Here is a 9,159-nt window from a genome sequence, read left to right as displayed (position 1 = left end):
CCTGGTTCAATTCCCGGTGTCAGCTCCTTGTGACCTTGGGCAAGCCACTTTATCTCCCTGTGCCTCAGGTACCAAAAATATAGATTGTAAGCTGTATGGGGCAGGGACCTGTGCCTGCAAAATGTCTCTTTAAAGCGCTGCGTACAACTAGCAGCGCTATACAAGAACATACTATTATTATTATTATTAAAAAAAAATTAAAAAGAGCAATAAAAAATTCAAGTAATAAAAAAAAACCTGACCTGTTGGTGGCCCTTTGCGATCAGAGTTGGCCACTCCTACACTAGAGACTAGGAAAAAATGCCTGACTAGGCTTAAATGTGATTGCAAAGGCCCCCCATCCTCTTAATTCTATATTAGTAATTTATACAAAGCAGTTCTGTAGCACTGCAGTCCCAGTCCAACATGAGCAAGTATACAGATCACGGTGTGTATACATAAATAATGTGTGCAATGTTTACAGTAAATACTATTCTTTCCTCTATTACATTTACAAACCAGCTCTTTATTCTTTGAGTTTAACACATGGCAAAGTAGACTTACATAAGCAAATATTCTATGCACAGATTGATTTCGGTGTCTTGGGAGCCTTTTTTTTAAAATGTATTTAATGAAGCTACTAATGAACAGAACTGCACTGCTAACCATGTGAAAGAAGTGTTAATGTTTTCTCCCTCTCCTTGTTTTGGGTTCGATGCTACCTATGTTTATCCTTACAACACGACTGGTCTTACTCTAGTGTAACCCAAAACACTAGCAGCTTGATCATCAGGTTCTTTTGTTAAATGAGTTAGTGACAGCTTGAGGTATGAGGAGAGCAAGCCTACACCACATCTTGTAAGGTACGTTCTATATATATATATATATATATATATATATATATATATATATATATATATATATATATATATATATATACCTTGTTGCTAAAAATTGAGTTATCTCAAACAATAACACGCTTTGGCTAAATGGTTTCTCTAATGAACCTGCTGAGAATGAATATGTGACAGGTACAAAGAGAATCCAGAAAAGTTTGTTCTATGAGAAATAGTGAAGAATAATGTCTATATTGTAGCTATTTTACACAGGACCACATGTTGGATATGGATTTAGCACTGTGTTGGATTTTCATCTGTAGTTTGTTAAAGCAATAGCCTCTCTTATTTGATAACTTTCAGGGCAGTCTTTGGATAATTAAACTGTTAATCAATTATCTTAAAATAGGAGTCGGAAACGTGTGTGTCTTTATTTATATAGCACATTACAATACACATGACATAATATTATAACTCAATGGGAATACATGCTTCAGACAAAACAATAGGAAAAGTAGTCCTTGCCCTAAAGAGCTTACAATCTAAGTGGTATGAAAAAATAGAGTCTGTTCTGTTTATTGTTCATGGCTTGGTATACAATGCAAGGGTATTTGTGAAAAAAAACATACTAAACTTACATTTCTTTCTATATGAAAGAAAATGGTTGAGACAGTAATATATAAAGATAATCAACATCATTATAGAATACAGCGTATTCATTTTACATGGATATGAACAGGTCACACGTGTGCATTAAAGAGGCAGTCCAAGCGGCACTTTAAAAAAAAAAAAAAAAAATATGAAGTCTTTGATTACCTTTTATTGAAAACGAATTACCTTAGCTGCCGTACGATTCATTCTCCCATGATCGATCAGCAAAGATCTTGCTTCCCTAGGTTCACCAAATGGCTGCCTTTCAGTTTCAATCCATCCTGCGCCCTGTGTAACTCAGCAGCTACAATGTATTCTTATATTACTAAGGTAACATTATCTATTGTTACCTTTTGTAGCTCAAACTGCTGGGAAAATTGGCAACAAATTATCACAAACAGGAAAGTGTTGCAAAGATCTTGCACTGCTGGGGAAGTGGCTAAAACCTGCTATAGAAATCAAAGGATGCTCATTATATGACATCTCATTAACAACGGCATTAAGAGTTGAATTTAAAAAAAAAAAGTAGTAAGTATTATCTAATACTACAGAACTGATTTATTAAAATAAACACACGTAGGATATTGTTGGGATTACACCATTAAGGCCCAAATGGCTGAGAAAAGCAGACCAATACAGACTATACAATTTGTGCTTCTTTCATTACAAGCTTGTTGATACAGTAGATTGCAACTAAATGTGGGAGGAATGCAGCAGTGAGTCACAGCATTAAGACATTTTGGCTGGGTTATGAAACATTAAATAGGAAATTCATCAAATGAAGGGAAAGAAAGAAAGAAAGAAAGAAAGAAAGAAAGAAAGAGGAAAGAAAAGACAAAGAAATGAAAATGTAAAAGAAAAATATTGTCATACAGTACGTACTGTACATTATGACTAAAGATAAAATACTGAAAGTGACTTGTTTAGTATACCTCAGACAATGTCAATTTTTCTTTACCATAAGCTAGTCGTGCTCAATTCCGGTCCTCAAGACCGCCCAACAGGTCAGGTTTTCAGGCTATCCCTGCTTAATCAGTTAGTGTTAGGACCTGCGATATTATGGTCATGCCTTGAAAGTGGTTCTCAGGCTTACACGCTTTGGCCAAAGGGTTAACTAAATTACCCCGTTTTCAAGAGATATATAGGTATTTCAGTGTGTATTTTTGTCACATTGGATGTTGCTCTGGACTTCTTTGTTTCTTGTTTTATACAATTAGACCCGCCGAGTAGCACTCCTTTTGACACTTTTATATATATATATATATATATATATATATATATATATATATATATATATAATTTGTGGTAATTTTGGGGGGTTTCTGAGAGCTTGCTGGGTATGTGTGTTTGAGCCACCTGTGCTGAAGCAGGGATACAATCGGTCCATGCTACAGCATAGGTGGCTTAATCAGTACCTGCTACAGTGTAGGTGGCTCAATCAGTACCTGCTTCAGCACAGATGTCTCAATCAGTGGCTCAGTCTTTGACTGAGCCACTGATTGAGCCACCTGTGCTGAAGCAGAGATATCTTACAAACCTGACCTGTTGGGCAGTCTTGAGGACTGGAGTTGAGAAGCCTTTGATAAGCTAAGATCTGGGTTGTTTCTTAGAACAACAAACACTGTGTGGAGGTTTTCTACAGGAAAGGAGGGTTATGCCGCTGTTTTGTATGAAGTGATCATGTATGTATGTCTTTATTTATATAGCGCCATTAATGTACATAGCGCTTCACAATAGTAATACATGTGGTAATCAAATAAATAACAGATAATATAAATAACAGATCATGGGAATGAGTGCTTTAGACATAAAAGTAACATTAAGGAAGAGGAGTCCCTGCCCCGAGGAGCTTACAGTTTAATTGGTAGGTAGGGAGAACGTACAGAGACAGTAGGAGGGAGTTCTGGTAAGTGCATCTGCAGGGGGCCAAGCTTTATGCATCATGTGTCCAGGATTATCCAGTGCTATTCATATGCTTTGTTAAGCAGATGTGTCTTAAGGTGGGTCTTAAAGGTGGATAGAGAGGGTACTGAGGGGAAGGGCATTCCAGAGGTGCGGGACAGTCAGTGAAAAAGGTTTGTGGGGTGATCATGTGTGGGGTAAATGTGTTTAGATTCTCTGCTGCTTCAGTGCCCTATTTTCCACTTTAGATGCAACATAAACCACTTTAATTAATATTGTGTCAGCAAAAGGGATTGAAACGGCCAATTGAATTCTGCCAAGATAGAGTCGTTTGATGAAAACATATCTTTATTGATTGCAGAAGAAGAAAATCATTCTCAAAATGAAATCCAGAGAAAAATCATATCCCTCAGAGAAAATGTCTGAGTGACAGACTGAGATTAACATCATAAAATTGAATTTGTGCTGCAAACCATTGATGTAATCAGCAGCTGGGAGATGGTGCTGCCCTTACTGTGCTCTCTCTGATTGTGGTGAATTATTGTGTGGAATGAAATAAATGTTTCTTGTGTCATTCTCTCTAGTAACAAAAACCCAGCAGCTATGAGACAGTAACAAAAAAAAAAAAGTTGTTTTAAAAAAAAAATAAAACATGAAATTGGTTGTATTGCATTTATCCTTTGTGATCATTGTACTTTTCTCCTGTAATGTTATGAGTTCAATGCATGTTGCCTTGTAATGGGCTCATGGCAAAACTAACTTCCTGTGAGTTCTGTCTTTCATGTTGCAGGGTCGCTTATCGCCAACGCGTGAAATTCTTTGTATAGTGGCAGTATATAGTGATTACTGCTGTCGTATCTGTGCGCTTGGATATGATGAGCGTCTCTTTATAATCCCTTGTGGTTTGGGAGGCTGTACCGATCCAAAGTGGATATCTTTAGATTGTGAGCTCTTTGGGTCAGGGACTTCCTTCCTACTGTCTCAGTTTGTCTCAACATATTTGTACTCTAGTTGTCATACAATGGTATTATTCGCCCTTCCACATTGTACTACGCCTGGGAACATGTTGGCGCCATTCGGATCAAATATACAGTTTTTTTAGGCATTGTTCTACAATGCGTCGCAGGCCCGTCTGGCAGCAAACACAATAAAGTATCAGACCCACTAAAATATATATATATCTATATATATATATATCTATATATATATATATATATATATATATATATATATATATATATATATATATATATATAGATATATATATATATGACGCAGCCATGTGTGACACGGTGGTTACCATTTTCTAGTTTCTTTCATGTTACATGTGTTATGAATAAAATGACTATTAAATGGTATTCAGTGTGTCAAATCAACGGCATTTCTACAAGTTACCAAGTAATAGCAGTGATACTTAAATTCATGTTCTATTAAATAGAACATACAACAATTAATGATTGTTACATTTTGCTGTCTGCCCTAAGGAAGATATCAAATGATATTAACCTATTTCTTTATCGCTGCATAACACTGATCTTACTTTTTCACTTCATAGGGATTTATCAATGACCTGAAAAAGATTCATCTCTGGCGATGAAAACTTGCACCTCAAATAATCAATTCACTAATAATGCTGCCATAATCATCAATTTGCTAATAATAGCATCATCTTTAGTATCATCAACTAATGGGTGTTTTTCCGCTTAATTTATCGAGACTACTTTCTTTTAACATTTGATTACATTTAGTAAAAGAGATCAATAAAGGTACATTATCATCCAGTGTCAAAGAAAGATCACGTGCTGGGCTTTTAACTACGGCTGTGTATCACTTTACTACATTTTAGGCAAGTACTTTGAATGTTTTCAAGGACTAATGCAGAATTGAAAGCTTCAATGGGGGGGGAAAAAAGCTTCCTATTCTAAAATACCCCCAAAAAATAAATGATGTTGCTGGAATGAACACAGACTAGAGTTTGCTCTCAGACCCACTCTAACCAATGCATTCAAATTTACTCCTACGGTTTCTGTTCGTCTCCACACATGCTGATTAGATTGTAAGCTCTTTGGGCAGAGACTCCTTCTGTCAATGTTAAAAAAAAAACTTGTCTCGATGCACTTATCCCACACGTATTATTGTTGTCCCTGTATTGTAATGTTTGTACGAATCATATCTGCTGGGCGTTCTAGAAATAGAAACATACATACAAATATACAATACAGCCATATACAGTAGTTGCCACACAAGCTAACATTGGAATTATATGTGGCCTAACACAGGGGTGCACAAACTTTTCCCCCTGCATGCCTCTACCTGCTCTCCCCCCCCCTTCTCGCTCCCACCCACCTTACCTTGTCTCCGGTGTCATGTGACATCACGTTGCCATGGCGACACGTCACCGGAGACCAGGTAAGGGAGTTACAGAGGCCTTGCGCGATCCCCCGGCATTTAATTTAAATGCTTTGGGGAAGAGTTTGGGGCCTCTGTAAGGGCCGCCCCCCCCCCCCAAGAAAATGGCAGGAGCGCCCCCCAGTTTGCGCACAGATGCCATAATTGAGGATCAACAGTGGAGATGTGCACTTTTTTCGCTGAGGTTCGCAAACCGGGTACAATGTGCAGTTTTTGTGTGTGCGTGAAACATTAAAAGTAAATTGCCGAGGTCATGTGACCCTGTACGCACTGCGCGTTCTGTAACATTGGAGAAATTATGAGCATTGTGCAATTTCATGCAATTTTTTTGGGGGAAAATATTACACTAATGAGAGAACTTCAAAAAACGTTGCAACGCAAATTTGAAAACATTTGCATTTCTCTAATCAACCGTGTAATAATATATATGCCTATTGTGGTGTTCCACCAAGATACGTAACTAGTATTTGGCTTTGATAGATGAGAAACTGTGGTATTACTGAAACAGAGTTCATTGTAGTGTACACAAGAAATAGCTCTGATTCAAAGCAGCAATCCCAGGTATATAGTAATCATTTTTTTGGAAAATCTAACCTCACCGACTGCTTAACTCATCGGAGGTCCCCCAACATCTAGAGACCCATCCCCTCGATTCTGGAATAGTGAGCCAGGGGTTAGACCAAGGCGAACCAAGGAGTGGCTCAGTGAGTAACGACACTGTCTCTGTCAACACTGAGTTCAATTGAACTCTGGTTCAATTCCTGGTGTCGGCTCCCTGTTACCTTGGGAAAGTAAGTCACTTTATCTCCCTGTGCCTCAGACACCAAAAACATAGATTGTGTCTGTAATAATTTCTATTTACTTTGCTACATACTGTGCACTATACTGCAGTTGTGGGAAAACCACTATATGAATTAAAGTTGTTATTATTAAATTGGGGAAACCCTATGAACCTAAGAGCCAGGGGCTCCCTCTGGTGGTCAATATCGTCATTAGATAATGTTACATGTTTTCATCATTGGTGACCCTACTGGACATGTTTGTAGATCCCCACCATTCTCGTGTGCAAACCAGACCAAACACAGTACTAATACTGTATCTCAGGGATGGGGGGTGGAGGCAACACAATCAGCTTTAGGTAATGAGCAGCCAGGATTGCTACTTTAAAGCTGTGTCCTCCTTTCCCAACTACTGAAGTTGCTATTTGGAAGATTACAATGGGAAAAACAATTTTCAGGCTTTCAATGGAAAATTGTGCTACTTTTTGATTTCACATAAGTGGCAGAGTATGCAGCTCTGCATGAGTCCTAGGCTATTATAATGATTTGTTATTTATATGTAGAGTAGGTATATACAGTAAGTCACTTTGCAATCTAGACACCCTCTACAACTCAATACGTTGCTTTGTCCTACAATGTAACTACAACACAAATCCCTGCAAAATGCTCTAAGAACTAGATTGGCCATCGCTTGAGTCTAGGCGCAAAGCTAATCTCTCCTGTCTTGCCTTCAAATACTTTCTGGGCAAAATACCCACCTATCTGAACAGGCTCCTCGCCCCTACCACACGCAGCTCTCATCACCTGAGATCTGACTCCAAAAGGCTGTTCATGGTCCCAAGGTTCAGCAAGGAATCCGGTGGCTCCTTCGTCCATGCATAGATCAGTGGCCATCCCAAGAAGAGGCAATCAGAATAAGGCCTCGGGCATGGTGCCTCGGGTTCGCGCTGATCAGCGCTCCTGCTCTGCCTCGCCTGCTCAAACTGGAGCTTTTTTGTGTCCTGGTAGGCGAGGCAGTGAGCGCGCTTTGGGGGCGGTGCGTAGGCGGGGCGGACGCAGGCCGGAGGCGTGTCGGGAGGCGTTTCGGGAGGCGGGGCTAGTCCATCGCTCCCATTGGATGTGAGCGGTCACGTGACCGCTCCTCCGCTTCCCTGAGCGGCAAATTTTAAATTTGCCTGTCTCTCCAAAATACCTGAGCCTCCGCACGCATGCGGAAGCGTGCGGAAGCAGCTGCTAAAGCCGCGCTGATGACAGATGCAGGGGGTAAGTGTCCCAGGCCTTACACACAATCCATAGGTAGCATGTGTAATTATGCTGAAGTTCAATTGTGCAAGGTTTCTTCAACCTGTAATACATACCTATTATTATATGATTACAATTCATTACGTCCTGTATGAGCAGGCAAACACAACTACAGTACAAACTATATTTTTGCTATACAGAAATAATGCTGTTGTATACTACTTATTAATGTTTTGTTGTGCTGTGCCTGGCTTGGGGTGTTTGTCGTGCTGCTGTGCTACATGCTCTATGACTGATTTTCAGCATCCACACTGTGGTGCTACTGTACCTTTTTTATATCATCTCCTCTAAGTACTCGGCTGTGGCATTTAAATCCGTTTTAAGGCTGTGGCACTAAAACTCCAGTCCTCAAGGGCCAACAACAGGCCAGGTTTAAGGATATCCCGCCTTCAGTACAGGTAGCTCAATCAAAATGACAGAGCCACTGATTGAGCCACCTGTGCTGAAGCCAAGATATCCTGGCATACATTATATACAAGACATTGCATGCACAGTTAGAGATAATATATATTATGGGCGTATGTAACAGTTACAGACAGATTAAAATGTGAGACAGCTTTATTTTTGAAAGAATTTAGACTGGTGGCGGCTGTGAGAGTCTCCGGTAGATTGTTCCAGGTTTGGGGTGCACGGTAAGAGAAGGAGGAGCGGCCGGATACTTTGCTGAACCTTGGGACCATGAACAGTCTTTTGGAGTCCGATCTCAGATGATAAGTGCTGCATAATGTAGGGGTGCTTCCAAAAGTCCTACCGAAATGGCTCAAATTGATACATATTTCTTTTTCTAAATTGTATTGAATTTGGAAAGCGAAAGTCACCGAAATGAAATGAATATGCGATGCCCGTTGACTTTTTAGCATTGGGGCGCACTCGTGGCAGACCCGTGTATCGAATCAACCTTTTTTCTCTAAAAAAGGGGTAACATTCGCTCACTTTCCTAAAGCGATCGCACGTGTCTAACGTTGCTTGTTTTTTTAATGATAGCCAGAACATTTTATTCAATAATTTTAATCATAAGGTTTAAATCTGCTTCATACACACAGCATGGCAAAGGTTTCTGGGACTGTGACTGTGGAACGCTGATGTAACATTACTTGGTGCATAAAGAGGACCTGAAGTATGCTGATTGTTAATCGATTTAAAAGATAGCATTATCGTGTAATAAAAAAAGACCTACTAGAAAATAAGACGGCACGTGCCATGGTCCCTTTCTGACCCCCTTCAGCTGGGCTGTGACCCGCAGCAGGGTTCAGGCAAAAGGGCATTTTGCTCTCCGGCCTTTTGTCCTGCTGCAAATTATG

General features: G+C 39.6%; 1 protein-coding gene across 1 annotated transcript in view; it reads left to right on the top strand.

Annotated features, from left to right (window-relative positions):
- The first annotated feature begins 776 nt into the window (after window positions 1–776).
- Window positions 777–9,159, top strand: part of WDR72 (WD repeat domain 72) — a 131,787-nt gene continuing 123,404 nt past the window's right edge. Inside the window, exon 1 of the mRNA XM_075575719.1 lies at window positions 777–842. The gene's annotated coding sequence lies outside the window, so the exon portion shown is untranslated. The remainder of the gene's footprint in view (window positions 843–9,159) is intronic.

Source organism: Ascaphus truei, chromosome 18, assembly GCF_040206685.1.
Source record: "Ascaphus truei isolate aAscTru1 chromosome 18, aAscTru1.hap1, whole genome shotgun sequence".
Taxonomy (NCBI): domain Eukaryota; kingdom Metazoa; phylum Chordata; class Amphibia; order Anura; family Ascaphidae; genus Ascaphus; species Ascaphus truei.
Note: the sequence above shows the minus strand (reverse complement) of the source record. Positions and strands in the feature narration are given on the sequence as shown.